The sequence below is a fragment of the Giraffa tippelskirchi genome, chromosome 6 (assembly GCF_054371585.1).
Source record: "Giraffa tippelskirchi isolate mGirTip1 chromosome 6, T2T-mGirTip1v1.2.pri, whole genome shotgun sequence".
Classification (NCBI taxonomy): Eukaryota; Metazoa; Chordata; class Mammalia; order Artiodactyla; family Giraffidae; genus Giraffa; species Giraffa tippelskirchi.
Window position 1 is genome coordinate 148,639,878 of NC_137280.1, and position 27,126 is coordinate 148,667,003.

Consider the following 27,126-nt stretch of genomic DNA (forward strand, 5'->3'; position numbering starts at 1 on the left):
ACTTCATTAGCACCAGTACTTTGCCCTCTCCAAATACTGTTCTGAATGAACAGCCATCTAGCTAAGGCCAACATCTTTGTGCATAGGATCCCTTCTTCTCTAGCATGTGTGAATATTGATCTCTACTTTAGTCATTCTTCCCTCTTTGTTCTATTTTATCATTCTTCAGTGTTAAGAAAATTAACACAAACTTGGAATGAAGGTAATATTATTTTATGCTTTCCTAAAATTATACTAGATTATTTTCTAATTATCTTACTTAAGAATCATCTCACACTTGAGAATGCATTTTCCTTAAAAACCCTGGTGGCTCAGACGGTAAAGAATCTGCCTGCAATGCAGGAGACCCAGTTCAATCTCTGGGTCAGGAAGATCCCCTGGAAAAGGGAACGGCAACCCACTCCAGCATTCTTGCCTGGAGAATTCCATGGATAGAGGAGCCTGCCAGGCTACAGTGCCCATGGGGTTCCAAAGTGTTGGACATGACTGAGCAACTAACACTTTTACTTCACTTCACATGAAGTGTATTGCAAATTAGAATAATTTTAGAGTGTTAAACAATACATTTATAATGAAAATCCTATAATTAATATTTTGCCATACTTGTTTACTTAAATATGAACCAGTCATTTTACCCCAGTATCCATCCATTTACTGATCTTTAGTGCATTTTAAAATAGATTATTAAAAATGATATAATTTTGTTTGATGTACTATTTACTTTTGATTATGGCCTCACACTTGTAAAGTTTGATGTTAATTTGCAAGAAATTGATAACTTATAAATTATTTTCATCTGGAAAAATAAAAAATTCTATCCAATAGGGGGAAAATGATGCCAAAGATTATAGTTTAATTACTATAAGATATCAATCTGTTTTGTGTGTAACTTTGCAGTCTTACCCCATATATTTTATACTTTATGATATTACCACATATTCTTTTTTTGCCAAGCTCTCCTTTTACTGAATCTTCTTTACCATTGTTCTGGTTCTCTCATTATTAAGTTAATAAAGAACTGATAATAACTATATGTTTGTATGAGATTAAAAATTTTAAACTATTTAATATTTATATTTTCACACCCTCAATCAAATCTTTTTCACTATCAGATGAATATGCAATTATTTCTTTCTAAAATAACCTTCTCTTAACTGCACTTGCCTTTTTAACAATTACTTCATTTCTTTCTGTTTTATAGCAAAACTCATCAAAAAAAAAATGATGTTCTCTATATTTCCTTGAATTAACATCAATCAGGTTATCTCCCTCAACTCCATCAAACTATCTTATCAAGATCCCCAGTCCTTTATGCAATATTTAATTCAGTTATTCCATCTCACATTTTACCCAGAAGCAGCATTTCACACCATTTATCTTCTCATTGCCTTTGAAAAGCTTTCATCCTTGACTTCTAGTCCACCATTTTCTCCTGGTTTTCTTTCTGTTTCACTGGATGCTTTTCTTAGTCTCCATTGCTGCTTGTTTCTCTTTTCCCAGACCCCTTCATGATGATGGCTTCAGAGTAAGTCTGAGGTGAATGGATCTTAATGGATTTTGGATGTGCTATACTTTAAAGTTGTATGTAATCAAATTCAATGATTCTCTTTAAAAAAAAATCAACCAGCTACTGGCTGTTCTAGAAATGTGCAATTGGTCTGTTGCATTTTGCATTTACAAGTGCTTACCTCTACATAAACATTAGTCAAGTAGCAGTGAATTTAAATGATAAGACTCCATAAGATATATTTATTATGTTGTTGTTCTTGTTTAGTCGCCCAGTCGTGTCTGACTCTTTGTGACTGCATGGATTGCAGCATACCAGGCCTTTCTCTTCCTCACCATCTCCTGAAGTTTGCCCAAGTTCATGTCCATTGCATTGGTGATGCCATCCAGCCATCTCATCCTCTGACGCCCTCTTCTCCTTCCGCCTTTAATCTTCCCTAACATCAGGGACTTTTCCAATGAGTCAGCCATTTGCATCAGGTGACCAAAGTATTAGAGCTTCAGCTTCAGCATCAGTCCTTCCGATGAATATTCAGGGTTGATTTCCTTTAGAATTGACTGGTTTGATCTCCTTGCTGTCCAAGGGCCTCTCAAGAGTCTTCTCCAGCAAGAGTCTTCTCCAGCACCACAGTTTGAGAGCATCAGTTCTTCATTGCTCAGTATTCTTTGTGATCCAACTCTCACATCTGTACATGACTACTGGAAAAACCATAGCTTTAACTATATGGACTTTTGTTGGCAAAATGATATCTCTTCTTTTTAATATGCTATCTAGGTTAGTCTTAGCTTTTCTTCCAAGGAGCAAGCACCCTTTAATTTCATGGCTGCAGTGACCATCCACAGTGATTTTGGAGTCCAAGAAAATAAACAATACAATAAGTAATGGCAGTTTCTCTTTCATCATGACCATAATAATACCTGTAGACTGCATGTGCATTTTTTCCATGTAGCTCTAAACTAATGAGGGATCAAATTATTCTTATATTTGAGTATATATGTCTAGTCAAGGCTATGGTTTTTCCAGTGGTCATGTATGGATGTGAGAGTTGGACGGTGAAAAAAGCTGAGCGCTGCAGAATTGATGCTTTTGAACTGTGGTGTTGGAGAAAGTCCCTTGGACTGCAAGGAGATCCAATCAATCCATCCTAAAAGAGATCAATCCTGGGTGTTCATTGGAAGGACTGATGTTGAAGCTGAAACTCCAATACTTTGGCCACCTGATGCGAAGAGTTGACTCATTGGAAAAGACCCTAATGCTGGGTAGGACTGGGGGCAGGAGGAGAAGGGGATGACAGAGGATGAGATGGTTGGATGGCATCACTGACTCGATGGATATGGGTTTGGGTAGACTCCGGGAGTTGGTGATGGACAGAGAGGCCTGGCGTGCTGCAATTCATAGGGTCGCAAAGAGTCGGACACGACTGAGCAACTGAACTGAACTGAACTGAACTGAGGCCAAGGCAAAACTTCGTTTATTGGCTAGGTGAAGCCAACCACATAACTGGACCATGAGGCTGAGGGCTTCTAGATCATGATGCTTTTATCTTCATCCAAACAAATACCCACTGCACATTCTGTTTTAGATGCTTCAGTCACTAAGTACCAAGTAGATGTGAGAGGAGGAAGGAATAGAGAAGAAAGGAAATCAGTCTCGGTCATGTGTGAAGAAATATAGAATACTGAAACATTTCAGAGTAAGCCTTCACAATTTGGGTTCCTTAACATCAGCTCTTTTCTTTAAAAGTATATATGTGTAATTTTAGAAAATTAGATATCCCTACTTGTTACAGATAACTTCTCTAGTGTTCATTACTTCAGTTTTCTGCAAAAATATGACATCTCTTTAAAAAACCATTTGCTAACACCAATATGTCACTTTGGACAATGCATTTTTAAGGACTTTGTGCTATGTCGCTTCAGTCATGTCTTACTCTTTGCGACCCCATGAACTGTAGCCCATCAGGCTCCTCTGCTCATGGGGATTCTCCAGGCAAGAATACTGGAGTGGATTGCCATGCCCTCCTCCATGGGGTCTTCCAACCCAGAGATCGAACCGAGTCTCTTATGTAATACTCTAAATGGTATTAATTAAATTTTGATTTCCTAGTGTTCATGGCTAGTATACTGAAATGCATGCCCTTTAGTCATTTTTCTTGCCTTATGGTATTGGCTAAAACTTCCAGGGCAAATTTGAACAGTAATGGTTAAATCTAATATATTTGCCCACTTTCTGTTATAGAAAAGGAAACATTTCTGTCTTTAATGATTGATACTGATGTTACTATCAGGGTGTCTGAGATTCCTTTTATGACATTAATGAGGTTGCTTTCTATTCCAAATTTACTAAGCATTTTTATTATGAATAGGTTTTAAATAATGTCAAATGGTTTTCTTTATGCACCTATTGTGATATGTTTTCTTTTCCAGTTTGAAGGACTACTCCTGTTTGGTTTTTTTTTTTTCCTTCTTTTTTTAATGTTTATGTATTTGGCTGTGCTGGGTCTTAGTTGTGGCACATAGAATCTTTGATCTTCCTTGTGACATGCCAGATCTTTTAGTTGAGGCATGCAATGTCTTGGTTGTAGCATGTGGGATCAAATACCTTGACCAGGGATCAAACCTGGGCCCTTTGTGCTGAGAGCTCAGAGTCTTAGCCACTGACCCACCAGGGAAGTCCCTCCTGATCTTAAATAGTAAAATATCTTTTCCCTCAGGAACTTGCTTTTCAACATATCTGAGACATGAAATAATTAATCATATATGCTACCTATTTGTCCTAATGCTCAAGATCCACTGATTTTACTCACAAGAAAAATTAAGTCATTCAACCAAATTCCATCATTTTCATGAAAATGCCACAGATAATTTAAAGGCATATCCCCTGGTCACATCTGCGAGTTCCCTTTGGTCAGTGTTCTATGTTCTTTGTCTGGCATCTACTTCCCTGTGTAGTGTTGAAATGAATGAACAAATGCAATGCATAATGGAAAGTGAGCATTACGATATTTATGGTGAGATTTCAACTCCCTTGGGACCTATTGGTCAGATCACTAGTTCTCTCACTGATGTAAAGACTGCTGCCATTTAGCGGGCTACATTTTGAAACTCTCCTATTGTGGATTTTGTTTTAATGTAATAGGAGTTCCTTTTCTGGTACCAATTTTAAGAAATATTTTATTAAAGTAAACTGGAGAAGGCAATGGCACTCCACTCCAATACTCTTGCCTGGAAAATCACATGGACGGAGGAGCCTGGTAGGCTGCAGTCCATGGGGTCGCTAAGAGTCGGACACGACTGAGCGACTTCACTTTCACTTTTCCCTTTCATGCACTGGAGAAGGAAATGACAACCCACTCCAGTGTTCTTGCCTGGAGAATCCCAGGGACGGTGGAGCCTGGTGGGCTGCTGTCTATGGGGTCGCACAGAGTCGGACACGACTGAAGTGACTTAGCAGTAGCAGTAGCATAGTTTAAACAAATATTCTGTCTTTTTCAATATTCAGATTATATGTGATCAAAAACAAATGTCTGTTGTGAGATCTCAGTACATAGTTCATGTTTTTTTTAAAAAAATTGGAAATGATAGTGAAATAGTAATAATAATTTTTAAAAAATTCATTGATTTAACATGAACATCCAAATTATGGAGAGCCATATAATCAAGAGAAAAAAAATCTCAATAATTTATCTTTTTTTTAACTTTAAGAACATTTTTATTAGTATTGATTTGGTTTGAAAACTTGAAACTAAACACTTTTTTTTCAATGGTAAACCTTCCTCTGGATGCCATTCATTTAACAGCATGGACAGAGATGGAAGCTCTGGGTGGAAGCTGACAGAAATTTTGTAGAACACCATACTCAGCTTATGGGTGACTGGTCTAGAACAAAGAATACAAAAAATTCCAAGGGCTCTAATAAATTATCAAAAATTTAGTTTCAAATTCAGAAAACTGTTTTAGCCTCTCCAAGATCATCTGTCCAACTACAAAATAGATGAGAGTCAGGCAATTACTTTTTTATAATTGTCATAGATTTTGTGAGCAATAAAATGTTGCGTTACTTTTTGTGATATTGTCATTGTATATTTCAACATCAATTGATTTATTTTTTCAGTGGTAGGAAGTATTTTTTTCTTCCTCCATAAGAGGATTTTTGAAACTGATTATGAAACATGAAGCCTTTATTAGTGGAAGTTATTTCTTAAATTTTTTAAATAACCATAAAGTGAAAGTGTTATTGTTCAGTTGTGTCCAACTCTTTGCAACACCATGAACTGTAGCCCGCCAGGCTCCTCTGTCCATGGAAGTCTCTAGGCAAGAATACTGGAGTATATTGCCATTCCCTTCTGCAGGGGATCTTCCCGAACCAGGGATCAAACCCAGGTCTTCTGCATTACAGGCAGATTCTTTACTATCTGAGCCACCAGGGAAGTCCCAAATATTCATATTCCCTATTCAAATGTGACCTGTTAGCTGATGCCAGTCTAAGAACTGTTTATTGCTGATCTGCAATGAGAGGATATCAAAATTAAGAGTATCTATTTGGAAGCTTTTATACAAAGCATGTTGACATTGTTACAGTATTCATGTGTGATAATTTTTATATCAATTTAATTATTTACAAAAATATTCCTCTGCAACTGGCAGTATATCTTAAAAAAAACAAGCTGGTGGTTTTTCACAGAAGTCAGAAGCAATGCTCTGTGATCTTTGAATACTGCTGTGCAGTACAGATTCTGATCTTCATGGAAAGAATGAATCTCTTTTCTTGTCTTTTCCTTTGTCCCTCTCTAATACCAATAGCTTTGGGACAAGGACAAACTAGACTAAAGTTAAAGGAAAAAAAGAAACTTTTTCTCTCAATTTTACTTAATAATTACATTATTTTCAATTACATCCCATAGTTAGAAAATCAACTTTTAATCCTCCTAATTATAGTTCTCTCAGGCTCCCCATAGGAAAAGAGCTTACATTTGTTGGATTACGTTTTTTTCCACAGTGGTCATTTGATGAATTAGTGTCATGTAATATTTGAAATTGAAATTCTTTAAGTACTAATTTAATTTTGTTAAAATTGTCCCAGGTTTGAGAATATTTATAAAAATATAAAATATTGTTGTTTATAACAGAAATATCTATGGTTTAATGTTTTCTGACTCCACTGAAAGGAGAACTCTGAATTCAATCTGATGAACTCTTTGGCATGGAGGAAGGCCTTGTTGAATGCCTGTGTAAAACTTATACCACCTACTGGGAGGAAAGAAAAAGAGTTCAATGACCATGTTAAAGTCAAGATCAGTCAAAGAAAATAGGAAGAAAGGTCTCTGATAGCATCTCTGGGGAGGTGCAGAACATTGTGTATATCAAATTGTCTACCGATTCTCATCCTGCCTGCTTCCCCCAAACTCCAAATGAGTAAAATCACACCAAAATACATACACCGTCACATTGCATAGGAAACCAAGGGAAATGGAACAAAGAGGAAGCTAAAATTTGGAGATTTGAGGGAGGTGAGTTAAGCTGATGGACTGTAAAATGTTACAGCTACTCACTCAACTTACAGTAATCTTTAAACTAATTCAGAGGATAAATGTTTGCTAAAACTATTTCCCAAAAGTTACATATAGTTTTCTACATGGTAATTTGTATTATAACTGTAATTGTGTAAATTAAGCCACCTCAAAAGCATTTTTGGAAAATGATGCAGACAATAAACAACAAGATACAATCTCCATTGTTAAATTGAAACTGTGCCCAATCCTGTATCTCAAAGTATGTTTAAATTTTTGTCATTATTTAATATCAGTGATTTTTGTGTGTGTGTTTGTTAATGAATATCACCACTGAAGTCCTCAGCCCACTGTCTTACAGAGTTACCTGGGACATGTCACAACCATGCAGGCATGCTAAAGTGCTTCAGTCGTGTCTGGCTCTTTGTGACCCTATGGACTGTAGCCCACCAGAGACAGGCTCCTCTGTCCATAGATTCTCCAGGCAAGAATATTGCAGTGGGTTGCCATTCCCTCCTCCAGGGAATCTTCCCAACCCAGGGATAGAACCCACATCTATTATGTCTCCTGCTTTGACAGGTAGATTCTTTACTACTTGCTCCACCTGGGGAATCCCGTGTCACAATCATCACCGTGTAAATGAAAATGTAGTCTCTGGATCAGCTTATCTGGATAATACACTGAAGAGCTGTTTGGCATGGTAGTGTCCATATTTACTTAGAAATTAATTCTTTAATGAACATCTACAAAATATAGGTGGTTAATTCTACTATTCACTTTTGAGGATGTTAGACATTTTGAGGATAACTTAAACAAGTTTTCTAAGAATCAATCTTCTTTAACAGTTATTAGAAGTTCCGATTGTCTACCTATAGGTCACAAAAGCAATATAATAACAGTAAATATAATTAATAGCAATGATAATAATAACTATTGTACTTTGAACATTTATTATTATTCAGGTAATTTTATATGTATATATATGATAAATATTTTTATGTATATTTATAGATATAAAAATACATGAACTATGTATGATGCAAATAAAAGCAGTTCCTTGAGCATACAATTGTGAAGAATAAATTAGATTCTATGATCAAAGATCTCTTATTCCCATTTTATAGATGAGTAAGCTATGTCATAGAGAGATTGAGTATCTTGTTGAAAATAAGACATGACAAAAAGGCAAAGCTAGGAGGGTACGTTATTTTGACCAGAGCTGGTCATAATTTTCTCTATAAAACTGGGGAAAAGAGAATAGATTTTCAAAGTGATGCCATGAGAAAAGATAGGAAAGAAAAGAAATAAATAACTATAAGGAAGGAAGGAGGGAGGAAGAAAGGAAGGGAGGGTAGGAGGGAGTATGGGAACAAGGGGAGTTACTAGGAGTACACGTTTGTTATTTAATGTTGTCTTAAAATTTGTCAGAATTGAGTATGCTATTTAAGGAATATCTTACCAGTAGATAATTTACTGTTGTCGTTATACTCCAACATCTTGACACCATACCTTTGTTTGAATCATCAAGATTTTGTTTAAACTTATTTCATTCCATGTTTAGTGCATATCAGCCTTTTAGGTACAGTGACAAATGGAAATTAAGTATTGTGCCTTTAAAGCTATTTTGTTAAACATTGTATTTTGCTAATATTTATGTAAAAGAGTAAGTGTGTCATTAGCTATGCTTCTAATTAAACAAAAATAGTTCCACAGTATCTTTATATAGGTTGAGTTAATTAAGGCTAGATCAGTGATGTCATAGTGAATTAATTACCCAAATGGTTTGTGGATAAAATCAACCTACTATGGTAAACAGAGTTTACAACTTTGAAGTGAGTACAAACACGTTCCTACAACAAATATTTTAACAAACATACTTTCTTATAACAAGTGTTCAGACACACCTATGAAGGAAAAAAACGCACTTTCAGTACTTAAGCAAAGTATTGTCATTACAAACAAGCTTTTTTTCTTTCAGCTTAGCTGAGATATCGTTGACATCCAGCATTGCTTATGTCTAAGATGTACAGCATATGGTTTGATTTATATACATTATGAAATGACTAGCACAATACGTTTAGTGAGCATTCATCTCATGTAGATTCAAAATAAAAGAAATTTTAAAAGAACATATTTTTCCTTGGGATGGAAACTCTTTGGGTTTACTCTCTTAACAAGGTTCATATATAACTTATGGCAGTGTTAATTACATTTGTCATGTTATACATTACCTCTCTAGTACTTATTCGTCTTATAACTGCAAGTTTGTACATTTTGACTGCATTTATCCAATTTTCCCTCCCCAACCCCCATCTCTAATAACCACACATCTGATTTCTTTTTCTATGCATTTGTTTTTTTTTAATATATTTTTAAATTGGAGGATAATTGCTTTACAATGTTGTGCTGGTTTCTGCCATACAACAGCATAAATCAGCCAGAAGTATACATATGTCCCCTCCCTCTTGAACCTCTTTTCTACCCCCACCCCATCCCACTCCTGTAAGTTGTCACAGAGCACCGGATTGAGCTCTGTGTTACCCAGCAACTTCTATTTAACTATAGATTTTACATATGATAATGTATTTGTTTCAATATTATTCTCTCAATTTATCCACACTCTGTTCACTGCAGCACTGTTTGTAATAGCTTGGATATGGAAACAATCTAGATTTTCATTGATAGATGAATGGATAAAAAGTTATGTTTTATACACACACACACACACACACACACACACACACACACACACACAACAGAATATTACTCAGCCATAAAAAGGAACACATTAGAGTCAGTTTTAGTGACGTGGATGAACCTAGAGCTTGTTATACAGAAGGAAGTAAGTTAGAGAAACACAAATTCTGTATGTTAACACATCTTTATGGACTCTAGAAAAATGGTACTGATGAACCTATTTGCAGGACAGGAATAGAGATGCAGACATAGAGAAGAGACTCATTTGTTTATTTTTAAAGTATAATTGACCTACATCATTACACTAGTTCCTGTTATGCAACATGGTAATTCAATATTTTTATAAATTTCAAAATGAACACCATGAAAAGTCTAGTTATGCTATATCACTATATGAAGATGTTAGACGGTTATTATTTATTCCTCACACTGTACATTTGATACCTATGACTCGTTAGTTTTACAACTGGAACTTTGTAACTTTTAATCTCCCTCATCTATTTCTTTCATTCTCCTTCCTTCCTCCCCTCTCACAACCACCTGTTTGTTCTCTGTTTCTATGACTGTTTCTGTTTTATTTGTTCATTTATTTTATTTGATTGATGTCACATATAAGTGAAATCATATAGCCTTTGTCTTTCTCAGTCTGATTTATTTCACTTAGCATAATACCCTCTAGGCCCATCCATAGTGTCACAAATGGCAAGATTTTATTCTTTTTTATGGCTCTGTAATGTTCCATTGTATATATCCATTGTATGCATCACATCTTCTTTATTCATTCATCTACTGATGGGCCTTTAGGTTGCTTCCACATTTTTGTTATTGTAAATAATGTGACAATGAACATAGGGGTGTATATACTTTTCTAATTAGTCTTTTCATTTTCTTTGAATAAATACTCTGGAGTAGAATTGCTGGATCATGTATTAGTTCTAGGGCTTCCCAGGTGGCTCAGTGATAAAGAATCCACCTACCAATGCAGGAGACCCAGGAGATGCCAATTTGATCCCTGTGTTGGGAAGATCCACTGGAGGGGGAAATGGCAACCCATTCCAGTATTCAGTTCAATCAGTTCAATCGCTCAGTCATGTCCGACTCTTTGCGACCCCATGAACTGCAGCACGCCAGGCCTCTCTGTCCATCACCAACTCCCGGAGTCTCCCCAAACCCATGTTCATCGAGTCGGTGATGCCATCCAACCATCTCATCTTCTGTCGTCCCTCCTTCTCCTCCCGCCCCCAATCCTACCCAGCATTAGGGTCTTTTCCAATGAGTCAACTCTTCGCATGAAGTGGCCAAAGTATTGGAGTTTCAGCTTCAACATCAGACCTTCCAATGAACACCCAGGATTGATCTCTTTTAGGATGGATTGATTGGATCTCCTTGCAGTCCAAGGGACTCTCAAGAGTCTTCTCCAACACCACAGTTCAAAAGCATCAATTCTGCGGTGCTCAGCTTTCTTCACCGTCCAACTCTCACATCCATACATGACCACTGGAAAAACCATAGCCTTGACTAGACAGACCTTTGTTGGCAAAGTAATGTCTCTGCTTTTAAATATGCTATCTAGGTTGGCCATAACCTTCCTTCCAAGGAGTAAGCGTCTTTTAATTTCATGGCTGCAGTCACCATCAGCAGTGATTCTGGAGCCCAAAAAGATAAAGTCTGACACTATTTCCACTGTTTCCCCATCTATTTCCCATGGAGTGGTGGGACCAGTTGCCATGATCTTAGTTTTCTGAACGTTGAGCTTTAAGCCAACTTTTTCACTCTCCTCCTTCACCTTCATTAAGAGGCTCTTTAGTTCTTCTTCACTCTCTGCCATAAGGGTGGTGTCATCTGCATATCTGAGGTTATTGATATTTCTTCCAGCAATCTTGATTCCAGCTTGTGTTTCTTCCAGCCCAGTGTTTCTTATGATGTACTCTGCATATAAGTTAAATAAGCAGGGTGACAATATTCCAGTATTAGTGCCTGGCAAATCCCATGGGCAGTGGAGCCTGGTGGGCTACAGTGAACAAGGTTGCAAAGAGTTGAATAGGACTTAACAACTGAGCATGCGTACATGTATAGTAATTCTAATTTAATTTATTTTGGGAGAATCTCCACACTGTTTTCCATAGAGGCTATATCAATTTATATTCTCAATAGTGCATAAAGGTTACCTTTTTTCCACATCCTCACCAACACTTATTTGTTGTTTTTTTGATAATAGCCATTCTGACAAGTGTAAGGTGGTATCTCATTGTGGTTTTTATGTGCATTTCCCTGATGATTAGTGAGCATCTTTTCATGTGCCTGTTAGCCATCTGTTAGACATTTTTGGAAAAATATCTATTCAGATTCCTGCTCATTTTTTAAAAATTGAATTGTTTGTTTTCTGATGCTGAGTTGTATGAGTTCTTTGTATATTTTGAGTGTTAACCTCTCATCAGTTTCAGTTCAGTTCAGTCCCTCAGTCGTGTCCGACTCTTTGCAACCCCAAGAACCATAGCACGTCAGCCTTCCCTGTCCATCACCAACTCCTGGAGCTTGCTCAAACTCATGTTCATTGAGTCAGTGATGTCATCCAACCGTCTCATCCTCTGTTGTCCCCTTCTCCTCCTGCCTTCAGTCTTTCCCAATATCAGGGTCTGTTCAAATGAGTCAGTTCTTTGCATCAGGTGGCCAAAGTATTGGAGCTTCAGCTTCAGCATCAGTCCTTTCCAATGAAAATTCAGAACTGATTTCCTTTACTGGTTTGAACTCCTTGCAGTCCAAGGGACTCTCAAGAGTCTTCTCCAACACCACAGTTCAAAAGCATCAATTCTTCAGCACTCAGCTTTCTTTGTTGTCCAACTCTTACATCGATACATGACTACTGGAAAAACCATAGCTTTGACTAAACGGACCTTTGTTGGCAAAGCAATGTCTCTGCTTTTTAATATGCTGTCTAGGTTGGTCATAGCATTTCTTCCAAGGAGCAAGCATATTTTAGGTTCATAGCTGTAGTCACCATCTGCAGTGATTTTGGGGCCCCCCAAAATAAAATCTCTTACTGTTTCCATTGTTCTCCCATCTATTTGCCATGAAGTGATGGGTCCAGATGCCATGATCTTAGTTCTCTGAATGTATCATGGAATATATCATTTGCAAATATCTTTTCCCATTCAGTAAGTGATCTTTTTGTTGTGTTGATAGGTTCATTTCATGATAAAATAACACATAATGAAAGCAGACAACCTACATAGTATTATAGCTGGTATGAACATATTTGCTTATCTCTCCTCTCCTTTTTTAATGTATCTAATGTGTATCATAAGATTTTTCAACTCAAAGTATTGTGTCAACAAATAACTGTTCTTTAAAAATTATCTGTTACCTCTGAGGTCAATTTGTTCTTATTTCAGTTACTTTCTAACCAAACTCCTCCTGGTCACCTCTATATTTGCCTTTGTTCAGTAATGCAGTCATATTTTCCTGGACTAATTCTGAAACAGTTGATATTTATTTTCTTTAAATATACCCTGTTTTACAGTTTAGTGCTATGTACTTGGTTTTAGCCTATCTATGGATTTAAGTTTAAAAACTAGTTGCTATGGTAGAACACTGACTTAAACCTGGCCGAATGGAGTGTCCATGCAAATGGGTACTGAATCTTAATTTTTGTTTGTTTGTTTGTTTGTTTTAAACATAAGCAGCAATTCCCTGGACACATTCATCTCACAGATACATTTTGGTGGTTTTTGATAATGTTAACGGAGAAGGCAATGGCACCCCACTCCAGTACTCTTGCCTGGAAAATCCCATGGATGGAGGAGCCGGGTAGGCTACAGTCCATGGGGTCGCTAAGAGTCGGACGACTGAGCGACTTCATTTCACTTTTCCCTTTCATGAACTGGAGAAGGAAACGGCAACCCACTCCAGTATTCTTGCCTGGAGAATCCTAGGGACGCCGGGGCCTGGTGGGCTGCCGTCTATAGGGTCGCACAGAGTCGGACATGACTGAAGCGACTTAGCAGCAGCAGCAGCAGATATGTTAAAAAAGAGAATTACTTGTTAACATATAGAATACCTGCTACTTTCATATGAAATGAGAATATCTGTCTTCTCATGAACAAAGAGAACTGAGCCTGCATTCCATTTCCATGTAGCAAATATTGACCAGAAATGGATTGTAGGTGCTTCCTTTAAAGGGCAGCTTCCACTGAATTCCTCTCCCTGCCTCTACTCTTTAGCAATCATTCTTTACTCATTTAAGACAATTGCTTTAGCTCTGCAAGAATTCAAGTTTGTGATTCTTTTATAAAAAACATACTTAATACATTTTCTGAAAAAAGTTATATTTTATTCACATGGCAATAATGGGAACTTTAGAAAATATTCTGTGAAATAAGGCTATCTTGTGGTAAGTACAACTTCTATGAATCACTTAAGATCTTCCAAAGCATAAATCACCAAAGAAGAATAGTATTTAAAGCAGGAAGAAAAAATAACCCCATATGTCGGTTTTATTCCTGGTTTCAATATTATGTTGTTAAGTATAATTTGTGAAAGTGAGACTTTCTTTCTATCATAGGTTTCAGTATACTAGCAGTTCTGCATGTGAAGCTCAGCAAAATTTATGAAAGTCATACATATGGTAATTCACATTTATTGTCATTTGTTGTTAGGCAGCAGTGAAGATAGCGGCCATAATGAACAGTAATAGTAAAAGTAAAACACAGAAATGAAACATGAGATTAAACTTGCTCAATTACTGTTTTATTTTTTTATTGATGTTATCCTTCATTTGCCCATTGTAAATTTTGATGAACTTTATAGTTTCAAGGCTACAAGTCTATAGACACATAGACACATGTAACCCACTCTATAGCATTTCATTATTCTTTAAGATTGACTATATTTTTATAATGAATTACACATCAAATCTGCACTTATGTATTTTCTAATTCATTTTTTTTGTTGTTGAGGTTAATTTCACATAATATGAAAGTTTACAAACAGTGATATTTAGTACATTCATAACATTGTGTGACCACAACATCTATTTAGTTCCAAAATATCTTCATCACTCCAAAGAAAATCCAATACTCATTCATCTAGCAATCTGTTTCCATACTCCTCCTTCTCCCAACCACTAGAAACCACAATTTGCTTTCTGTCTATATGCATTTATTTATTTTGTTGCTGTTGTTTAGTCACTAAGTTGTATTTGACTCTCTGTGATTCCATGGACTGTAGTACTCCAGACTCTTCTGTCCATGGGATTTCCCAGGCAAAAATACTGGAGTGGGTTGCCATTTCTTTCTCCAGAGGATCTTCCAAACCCAAGGAAGCCAAACCTTGGGTTTGGCTCTTTTCACTTAGCATCATGTATTCAGAGTTCAATCATACTGTAACATGAATTGGCACATCACTGCTTTTTATGACTGAAAAATATTCCATCGTTTGCACAGATTACATTTTATCCTGTAGCATGATTTTTCCCCAGAGTATAAACACTTACTATGTTGAACTCAACTTCTTCTCTTCAATTTTTTTTTTTTTGGAGGGGTGGGGCTTCCTTTCCCTTCCTTTCCTTTCTTTTTTTTTTTTCCTTTGTTCCATCCCCCACTATTAACACCCTCCATCAGAGTGGTGCATTCATGCAAATATGCATTTCCGAACTGACGAACAAGGATTGTATTTTTACTTAATACCAGAATTAAAAGCCGTAACTTCAGTATTCAATGTAGTAAAATTGCTTAAACCTAACAATTACTTGGTTACAAGTTGCACTCTTGTCCCAAAAGACTGAAAAACTGGAAATAATGAAATAATAAAACATATAAAAATAATCTGTGGTATTTATGAAACATGAAGTAAGAAGAATTTAATAGTATGGATTCTTAATAAAAACTATAAAGATGTGACACAGTAAGCACGAATATTCCTTTAAGTAATTCTTTATTTATGTTAGCTTCTATTAGGAAAAATATTAAATTTTGTTATAATTTTTTCTTTCCTTTACAATATAAGTTTAGTGAAATTTTTCTGTTTAAAAATAGCAATTATCATTCCTTATGATAAATTTTTTCTTAGTCCACAAATAGGGAGTTTAACATAGTACTCAAGAGAGCAGACGCACATGAGTTGAATCTTAACGTAGATGTGTTCAATTCAGTTGCTCAGTCGTGTCCGATTTTTTGCGACCCCCATGGACTGTACCATGTCACGCCTCCCTGTCCATCACCACCTCCCTGAGCTTACTCAAACTCATGTCCATTGAGTTGGTGATGCCATCCAACCATCTCATCCTCTGTCATCCCCTTCTCCTCCCGCCTTCAAGCTTTCCCAGCATCAGGGTCTTTTCCAATGAGTCAGTTCTTCGCATCAGGTGGCCAAAGTATTGGAGTTTCAGCTTCAACATCAGTCCTTCCAATGAATATTCAGGACTGATTTCCTCTAGGATGGACTGGTTGGATCTCCTTGCAGTCCAAGGGACTCTCAAGAGTCTTCTCCAACACCACAGTTCATAAGCATTAATTCTTTGGTGCTCAGCTTTCTTTATAGTCCAACTCTCATATCCATACATAACTACTGGAAAAACCATAGCTTATATTATAGGATATTATAGTATATAATAGAATATTATAGGATATGATATTTATTTAATATTGCTTTGTTTTAGTTGCTAGGCCATTGCTAACTCTTTGCAACCCGTGGACCGTAGCCCTCTAGGCTTCTGTGTCCATTGGATTTTACAGGCAAGAATAATGGAATGGATTACTATTTCCTTCTCTAGGGTATCTTCCTGACCCAGGGATCAAATCCACATCTCCTGCATTGGCAGGCAGATTCATTACTGCTGGGCCACCAGGGGACCTCTGTATTAAATGTATATGTATTGTATTTTCACTTTTTCATAAAGTAGACTTTAAAGTGTTAGAAAAAGAGTTACCCCCCCAAAAAATATATAAGATGATCTGAGAAGTATCTTGTGTTATAACAAAATATATTATTCTCCTACCTTTTGATTAATTGATTTTTTAAATACAGGCAACACTTTGCCCACTGTGATTAGGCTGCTAAAATATTTAATTCTTTTATTCTGGTTGTAGTTAAGGTAATTTTGTGTTATGTGCAGGACTACAACAACTCATTCATCCCCAAGAAATGCAATCACTATTGCTCTTCTTGTGAGGATCTATTTTATAAGCTATCTCCATGACATTAATGTACTGTTAAAATTTCTAAAGTACCTGTATTTCAAAATATTGAAAGGAATATTATTTTCCACAGAGAGAACAATTTTTGTGGAGAGCGACTGACATGGCATTTTTACATTTTAGCATTATATCATGCATTAGAAAAATATGGAAATCCCTGCATAATTTTAAATAGGGCATGTCAAACTTATCAGTTATTTGAGAACAAGAAACTAACGAAGCATGGGGGAAAATATCAGAAATTGAATCTCAAGTTGGAGAGAATTATAAAGGCTCCACAAATGTTGACAGTTCAAAGAGAAAAATAAAATGATTAATTGTATAATCCAAAGAAACTTTTTAATACAAACATTTGTTCGCCAAAATGCAAATTTACTGTCATTTATTTTTGATAGTAATGACAAAGACAGAGGTCTTCGATAACATGGAGGGTGACAAAAGAAGCATGTATCCTAACATTTTATGTTTATGGGATTTTGAAATAAATGAGTCTACAGTTATGGAGCTGTAGTCCATAGCTACATGTCTGGATATAAACATTGTAATTTTTTTTTTTTTTTAAACTGCATCAACATGGACAGATAACTTCAGTAGCAATTATAAAGAAAGATAAATACCTCTGACTTGACGAGATTTTATTTAAAGGAGCTAAAAGTAAGTACTGCTCAATAATAATAGCTAACATTCATGTAGCATTTATTGTGTGCTAAATAGAGTTCTAAGCACAGTGACTAAGTAATCAAATTAATGAATTCACTTCATTAACCCTATGCTGCTACTGCTGCTAAGTTGCTTCAGTCGTGTCTGACCCTGTGCGGCCCCGTAGATGGCAGCCCACCACTCTCCCCTGTCCCTGGGATTCTCCAGGCAAGAACACTGGAGTGAGTTGCCATTTCCTTCTTCAATGCATGAAAGTGAAAAGTGAAAGGGAAGTCGCTCAGTTGTGTCTGACTCTTACTGATCCATGGACTGCAGCCTACCAGGCTCCTCAGTCCATGGGATTTTCCAGGCAAGAGTACTGAAGTGGGGTACCATGGTCTTCTCCGATTAACCCTATGAAGTAGGTACTATAACACAAAACCACCCTATGAGGTAAACAGTATAATGGTACCAACATTCTTTCCCTGTTTAACCAATAGGGAATCTGAGGAACAGAGAAGGTAAAATACCAGGCAGCAGGGTTCCAAATTGTATAGTGCTATAGTGTATCACATGGTCTCTTCCAACAAGTCACTGTATTGAGACACAAGAAACTGTAGATACTAAATTCAGGCAATATTATTAAGTTTTCCTCTAGTAAAAGAAACTGAGGTCAAATAAGCTTATGAAATACAACATTCTCAACCTTTGTTTGGAAGTTCCCAATTTGCATGTTTATCTTTAAAAAAAAAAAAAAAGTCTGCCCTCTGTGGATGAAGGTAAGATGGTTATGTAAACTTCTTGACGGGAAGGACTGGTGCTGGGGAAAACTGAGTCTTGTTCTGGTGGGCAGGGCTATGCTCAGTCAAACTTCAGTCCAATTGTCTGCTGATGGGTGAGGCTGCCCTCCTTCCTTGTTAGTTGTTTGGCCTGAGGCAACCCAACCCTGGAGTCTACAGGCTCTATGGTAGGATTAATGGTGACCTTCAAGAGGGCTAACACCAAGAGGCCTCCAGCTGCCTGTGCTTCTGTCCCCGTGGTGAGCCACTGATGACCCACCCCTCCACAGGATACCCTCCAACACTAGCAGATAGGTCTGGTTCAATCCTGTAGTGTCACTGTTTCTTTCCTCTGGGTCCTGGTGTGCACAGGTTTTTGTTTGTGTCCTCTAAGTATGGCATCTCTGTTTTCCCCAGTCCAGTGGAAGTCCTGCAATCAAATCCTGCTGACCTTAAAAGTCAGATTCCCTGGGGATTCCCAGTCCCTTTGTTGAATCTCCAGGCTGGGAAGCCTGATGTAGGGCTTAGAACTTCTTTGGCATTTTTGATCTCCAGTTGTTTTATCATGATTGTGCCCTTCCTGCCATCTGTTGTGGCTTCTTTGTTGTCTTTGGATGAGAGGTATCTTTTGTTGTTGTTGTGTTCCAATACGCTCCTGTCAATGGTTGTTCAACAGCTAGTTGCAATTTCAGTGCTCTCGCAGGAGGAGATGAGCATATATCCTTCTAATCTGCCAACACAAACCTCTTAGCCTCATCCACCAAAGGGCAGACAGACAAGCAAGAACTACAATCCCATAGCTGCCAGAAAGAAAACTACATCACAGAAAATTAACCAAAATGAAAAGGCAGCGGGTTATCTCCCAGAGGAAGGAACAAGATAAAACCCCAGAAAAACAACTAAATGAAGTGAAACTAGGCAACCTTTCAGAAAAAAAAAAAATCAAAATAATGATAGTGAAGGTTATCCAGGATCTTGGAAAAAGAATGGAGCAGATACAAGAAATACTTACCAAAGAACTAGAAAAACTAAAGAGCAATCAAATGGAGATGAACAATACACTAGAAGGAATCAGTAGCAGAATAACTGAGGCAAAAGAACAGATAAGCGACTTGAAAGGCAGAATGTTGGAAATCACTGCCATGAAACAGAGTGTAGAAAAAGGAATGAAAAACAGACAAACAACAAAATAAATGAAGACAGCCTAACAGGCCTCTGCATTAAGTGCACATTCACATTATATGGGGTCCCAGGAGGAGAAGAAAGAGAGGAAGAATCCAAGAAAATATTTGAAGAAATAATAGCTGAAAACTTTGTTAATATGGGACAGGAAATAGTTAACCAAGTCCAGGAAATGCAGAGAGCCCCAGCCAGGATAAACCCATGGAGGAACATACTGAGACACATAGTAATCAAACTGAGAAAAATTAAAGACAAAGATAAAATATCATCAGGGGAAAAATGACAAGTAACCTGCAAGGGAATTCTCTTAAGGTTGCTGATTGATTTCTCAACAGAAACTCTACAAGCTAGAAGGGAATATAACAAAATATTTAAAGTGATAAAAGGGAAGAACCTACAGCCAAGAATACTCTACTCAGCAAGACTCTTGTTCAGATTTGATGGAGAAATCAAAACCAAAAGTTAAGAGAATTCAGCACCTCCAAATCAGCATTAAAGCAAATGCTAAAGGAACTTCTCTAGGCAGGAAATACAGGGGAAGGAAAAGACCTGGGTGGAGGGGGGAGGGGGGGCCGTGAACCCAGACAATTAAGAAAACAGTAATAAGATCATATATACTGATAATTACCTTAAATGTAAATGGACTAAATGCACCAATCAAAAGACACAGACTGGCTGGGTAGATGAAAACCTGTGCATGTATGCACTTCTCCTTACCACATTACTCTACTTAACTGCCCAAATTCTATGTAATCATTTTATGTTCTGTGCTGTGCTTAGTCTCTCAGGCATGTCTGACTCTTGCAAGTCCATGGACTATAGCCCACCAGGCTCCTCTGTCCATGGGATTCTCCAGGTAAGAATACTGGAGTGGATTGCCATACCCTCCTCCAGGGGATTTTCCCAACCCAGGGATTGAACCCAGGTCTCCCATATTGCAGGCAGATGCTTTGCCACCTGAGCCACCAGGGAAGTCCATGAATACTGGAGTGGGTGGCTTATCCCTTTTCCAGAGGATCTTCTGCATTGCAGGTGAATTCTTTACCAGCTGAGCTACCAGAGATCCCCAATTATTTTTTAGTTTTAGGTTAATCATGTTTCCATTATGGCTTGAAATTATAATTATCTTTTATTTTTTGTCTGACCGTTGATTGTGAAAACTGATAAACATCTTTTACTATTGTGATTATGTAACTATTATTTGTTTGAATACCATTGTACCATGCGTGCTCAGTCGTGTCTGACTCTTTGTGACCCCATGGAATATAGCCTGCCAGGCTCCTCTGTCCATGGGATTCTCAGGCAAGAATACTGGAGTGGGTTGCCATTTCCTTCTCCAGGGGATCTTCCCGACCCAGGGATTGAACCTGGATCTCCCGCATTGTAGGCAGAGGCTTTACCGTCTGAGCCACCAGGAAGTCCATGAGTGGTCAACAGAAAATAATAGAACTCTGTATCACTAAAACTAACATTTAATTAAAAAGAACCTGTAATCACTTTTTAAAATCCATATGCACATTAGAATTTTCTTGGAATTTTTTGAAAAATGCAAATGCCCTGGTATTGTATTTTTTATCCAAATCTCCAGATATTTTTATAATGAGCAGCCATGTATAATGAGCAGGATTTTATAATGGTCTTTTATTTTTATCTAATTTGTTTCACCTCTTCTATTTCATATTCAGTACTCCCATTTCATTTAGTTTATGTTTTCCAGTTTCTGTCTATTTTTTGTTATTGTTGTTCTTTCTTAAGCCTTTATCAAGTGTAGTAGAAAAGCTTTTGTATGCATACCTGTATATAAATAGTATGTATGATATAATTCAATATATTTTTAGAAAAATTATGAATTTTTGCTTAGCTAAAACATTTATGATTTAGTCCATGGGGTCACAAAGAGTCGGACATGACTTAGCAACTGAACAAAAAATTTATGACATTTTGGTTCCACTTGTTTGACTAAAATAAATAGAATGCTAGATTTCTATTCCCTGAAAACTTTGATATAGTTCCACTTATTACAGCATCTAGTATTACTGCTAAAAGTTTAGAAAGCTTATTATTTTAGTGACTTTTAAAAGAAATTAAATAAGGCTTAAAACTTCTAATCCAGTTCTGAAAATATAAAGAAATATTATGCTGTTAAAAAAAAAAAGGAAATTGACATGTGATACTGTACTACTAACTACAGATTGTGTTCAGATTTCTAAAAAGTGGATATTTTATGTATTTTAATAAGACCTAGTGTTCTTAACTAAAAAAATTGATGTACTAAATTTAAAGTACATAATGCCATCCAAAAATAATCAATCTTCTTGACTGAATTGACTAAAGCAATCTAAACTAGCTGTGTGACAAGAAAGAGACAGAAATGCCATTAAATTAGTGGTAGGATTTTTTTTTTTTTAATTTTCTTAGGCTGATGACTGATGTGATCCTTCAGTTAGCAAGTTGCACAATTAACCTTAACCTGAGGACATATATTAACAAGTAACCATCTAGTTCAAGTTTCAGATCGTTTTCAAGTGGCTATGAAAAAAATGTATGGATAAGAATAAAGGAGTTTATGTAACAACCTAAATGACGAAAGAATGTGAAAATGAATAGATGCATATATATGTATAACTGAATTACTTTGCTGTACACCTGAAGCACAAAACATTTTTGATCAACTATGCTGCTGCTGCTACTGCTAAGTCGCTTCAGTCGTGTCCAACTCTGTGCGACCCCATAGACGGCAGCCCACCAGGCTCTGCCGTCCCTGGGATTCTCCAGGCAAGAACACTGGAGTGGGTTGCCATTTCCTTCTCCAATGCATGAAAGTGAAAAGCGAAAGTGAAGTCGCTCAGTTGTGTCTGACTCTTAGCGACCCCATGGACTGCAGCCCACCAGGCTCCTCCGTCCATGGGATTCTCCAGGCAAAAGTACTGGAGTGGGGTGCCATTGCCTTCTCCGTTTGATCAACTATACTCCAATATAAAATAAAAGTTAACAAAAATACAAAACCATTTTTTAAAAAAAGGAGATTTTTAAAACTACAGATGTACCATTGGCCTTTGAACACCATGAGATTTAGAGGCACTGATCCTTCACATCATCAAAAGTCTGTATATAGTTTGTAGTCAGCCCTCTGTATCTGCAGATTCAACTAACTGTGTATGGTTGTAGTACTGTAGTATTTACTATTGAGAGAAATCATCGTGTAAGTGGACACATACAGTTCAAACCCATGTTGTTTAAGGGCCAATTGTAATCATTACATATTCTTGTTATTGGCGGTGATATAAGAGAAAATACAAAATGATAAAACTTGCCAAACTTCAGGATACCTGATTCTTTTTCCAGTGCACACATTCTGAATTGTGTTATTAGTGGCTCATTTACAGTTCACTTCTGGTTTTCTGATTCTTCCCTTAAATTTTCACAATTCAAATTATGGTCAGATGTTTATTCCAAACTGAAATAGGAAAAAGAAAATAGAGGTAAGATTTTAATAGTGAAAAAATAGAACAGAGCTGCATTAATCTTCTAGGTCAGATATACTTGTGATCCATGAATATTTGAGAAATAATGTGATGTATGAATGTAGTCCATACTGTTTCCCAGCACGAAAGTTCATGGTTTTCAGGAGTGTTTTCCAGTTTCTATTGTCTCCAAAATGGTTGCTCTTCAGACATTGAAGATATAGTCTGAATTAGATGCATGACATTTTGTTTTATGTAATTTTAGTTTTAGCAAAGACACAATCTAACTTTGAAGCCAAACAAGAACAAAGGAGCATTTAAGAGAAAATAAATGAGAAAAACAGCAAATGTTTTTGCTCAAAAATGAGTTTGTTTTTGGATAATGCTTTCTTAGTCAGACCTTATGAATTGAATTGTTTTATATATCATTATGAAAAAATGTAAGATTAATAACTGACTTTTTATGTATTATTTTTATTAAAATGTAATAATTGAAAAGTATTTTATTTTATTAGCAGAAATTATAGACATAGTAGTTCATTATAAAGCTGCTTTTAAATATTTGATTATTTTTGGTGTTTTCTATGTATTCAGACATATAGGACTACTTTGATGTCAATCACTGGTGATTGAGGGATGAGGGTAAGGCAAATGAAACTTGGTAAATCTAGAATTTACTCTGAGCTGCATAAATGCTTTATAAACTGCATATGCAAAACCATCTGGATAAGTGGACATGGCAGTTTGATAACATTATATAAGCTCACCATTTATATTAAGGTAGCATGAGCTCATCCTAAGGATTTCTATAGATGTCAAGAGGATAAAAAGCTCAAGAGGATGAGGAAGAGAGGATGTTTTCATTAAAAGGGGGGAATTAAAGCTCTTTCATAGTCACATTATAAGACTTTTTAAAAGCTCATTTGTCTGTCCAGAGCATGTGAACATAATACCTGAGTCATTTTTAGTTGCTATAGTTGTGAAAGAACCATTTTCCTAAAAAGGATTTTGCATAAAATCCTACCAGGTTAAGGCTGCCTAGGACCTGCTTTGGATTTTTCTAAGTAATAGGACTTTCTGAAATACTAGCTAAATATTAGATTTATGAAGATTAGTATTTTTCAACAGTAATAGATTATGCAGTTTTGGGATGACCTGTTATGTTAGTTGACTTTCTAAGCTCAATTTTTAATTGAATCTTATTTTTCATATTCTCTCCTTTTCCCCATCTCTCTAATGTAAAAAAATAATTCAAATGCTAATAAAGGCTTTACAGCATTCTACAAAAGATTAGCAAAATCATCAGGTTAGGAGTTATATCAGCAAAGAGAAAACTTGTTGCCTCAGTATCTTTTTAGAGTCTCTTTATATTTTCCCTTTCAAGTAAATATTAAATATCCACATTTAATTAAAGTAGGGGAATCTTGTAAGGGTGAGAAAGAACAATAGAAACACAAACAAGAATAGCAAAATGATATGATAGGCAAAATAATTCTGAATTCCAGAAACCGGCCAAAATGAGGAAATAGAAGACAAGTAATATTCAGGAAGAGATACGCTGGATCCTGTCATATATTTTAGGAATGCGTTAGTCAGTGTTATGACCAGTGGTGACACTTATAGAACAGACTTCAGGTTTACAATGTATCTTTATATTTGATGTTACTATGACAGTTTGTTTTAGGAGTCTTGGTGCTGAAAGACTGAAAATCAGTAACATAAGTAATAGCTACTTTCTAAAATCAACTTTAGAAATATAAAATATAAAACTTCTCAATATCTATCACATCAGTGACACTGTTTAAATTAGTAGCTTCCTCAACTAGATTGTTGAAACATCATTTCTTTCATCAAAATCCCTTTAATTTATGTTGAGATTAAAAATCAACATTTAAAAAAATAGAAATAATTCCTTACTTTCAGCAATATATGATTTTTGAAGGTTTAATAATGTACTTTTTGATGGCAAATTTATTAGATTGTCATGATTATCAAATGTTGCAAAACCAATTAGGAAATTACTTAATTGTTGTCCATGCATCATTCTTTTATGAAAACTGAAGCAGGATATTTATGAGGTATGTCCAATAAGTAGACGATGCATTATAACAAAGATTATAAACATTTGTAGTTACTTTCTACCATTTTTTCAAAGAAATCAGGTTGCCACCAAAATGGAAATGAAAGTCTATTTATTTTTGAAGGACCATTATTTATTTAATGGAGGTCCCAAAAGGAGAATCAAAGTCTTACTATTGGATGATAAGAAATATATTTCTATGAACTAAGATAGATGGTATGGAGGGATGCAAGGCAGGGACAAGAAAAACGAATCTAATAGAAAAAATTATGAGTAGGTTCTTGGGAAGAAACGAAGACTGTTTATTAATATGCTTGTGTTGTTAGCCCAACATGGTTCCATTAGTCAGAAAGAGGGCTGCAAGTAAAAGCAAACGTAGCTATTTTTCTTAGTGACTGCAAAATCGGATGCCTAAACTGAGATATTTGGGAGTCCAGTAGGCAAAGATACAGTTCAAGAAATGGCCAAGTTTCCCAATCCTCTCTGCCTCATGCCCCTTTTCCATGGAATGTACTATGGTTCTGTCTTTAGAGAAATGAAAGGAAACCAGTGCCCTTTGTCAATTTAGCAAAAGCAGGTGTATGAGGTGGAAAGAATGGTATTAAACAGAACAGAACCACATTTCTACATAACACAAGCAATTATGATCATTGGTTATAAAAATTGATTCACTTTTTCAACATGAACATATGCTGGTGATAGCGCATATGTTGAAAACTTTATATTCAAAGGAGTGAAGGCTGAATTTCCTTATGCAGAAGAAATTGATTTTTGCTTGAGTAAAGATCAAACCCTCTTTTGGCACAACGGCACAGTTTCTATAGTGGGTAAAGGGAGTCAGTAAAAGCACCTCCCCTTAAAATGTGATAAGGTTTCCAATAAATCATCTACTTTATTAGACTCACCCTGTCATTCACAGTGAAATAGCAGAGCTGTGTATCCTCACCAATATTTCAGTTTTGTTTTGAAAAGTATCTTCTCTAGTGTTCTGCCAGAATTGTATGATTTACTGTTCTACACTCAGTTCTTCTGAAATATCCAATCGCATCTCAGCTATTCTATTCTTGGCACCAGGAAAGAGTTTGCTTCAGGTTTTATTTATTCAGCACCTGTTAATGTTGTAATTTTATATCACTGTCATGTCATTTTTCCACTAATGTCATATATTTGATAAAAGAGCACAGGGAGAGGAGCTGTGTTCTTATTAATTAGAGAGGTCTGATAAATGGATTATCTTATTTAGTAAGCAAGTCTTTGACAAGCAAGTGAATACAGATGGGCATATTAATGCTGACTTCCTAATTTACTGCTGTGTTAACATGAGTTTTAATTTCTTTGGTGAATTTCTGAACATCTCCTTGAAATCTGCTTTGATAATAGCAACTAAAAGTTATTTAATGACAACCATAAATTATTGTATATGCATTATTCATATGGATTATTTAATTTTCATCCCTTCAACAGCTCTATGAGGGATGAGCTGCTTTGCAATATCCATTTTACAGATGTGGAAACTGAGGCAAAACAAGGTTATAGTAACACAAGATTTCACGGCTAATGAAGGTAGAATTAAAATGATCCCTGGTAATTCTTCTGTGAAGATGCTTTCTCTACTGTCTGTATAAGTGTTGACCTCCTATAATTCTCATACTGGCCTTCTGATAAATATATACATATTTATATAAAATATATATTTATATAAAATTACACAGTAGCTTTTTATCTGTATTTTATCTTATTATTTTCTCATTGAGAAAATATGCAGTTTCTGCTTCCATCCTATAACATAATACTAACTTGCTCACGATGCCCTTGATGAAGATTCTGAGTAATGTTGTACTTTAAAATGTAAAAGAATATTAGCAAAATTTATCTTGTTTTTATGTAGGAAAAAGTAATTTCCATCTAGTGCCATCATTCAGATAATTTCCACTTTGAAAATGAATCTGTTTTACCCCTGCAATCCTCTTTACTTTATGTTGGCCTGATTACTGACTGGCTTCTCATATAGAATGTACATAAGAATGATTGCTTTCTGATGCCTGTGTCTTAGCTTTGCCATTTTGATATTAAGTT

General features: G+C 36.1%; 2 long non-coding RNA genes across 2 annotated transcripts in view; one reads left to right on the forward strand and one right to left on the reverse strand.

The window, feature by feature from the left end:
- LOC145511346 (uncharacterized) overlaps positions 1 to 7,556 on the reverse strand; it is a 40,946-nt gene extending 33,390 nt beyond the window's left edge. Inside the window, exon 1 of the long non-coding RNA XR_014057815.1 lies at positions 7,384 to 7,556. This is a non-coding gene — a long non-coding RNA (uncharacterized LOC145511346). The remainder of the gene's footprint in view (positions 1 to 7,383) is intronic.
- Positions 7,557 to 7,632: 76 nt separating this feature from the next.
- LOC145511348 (uncharacterized) overlaps positions 7,633 to 27,126 on the forward strand; it is a 74,251-nt gene continuing 54,757 nt past the window's right edge. Inside the window, exon 1 of the long non-coding RNA XR_014057817.1 lies at positions 7,633 to 7,716. This is a non-coding gene — a long non-coding RNA (uncharacterized LOC145511348). The remainder of the gene's footprint in view (positions 7,717 to 27,126) is intronic.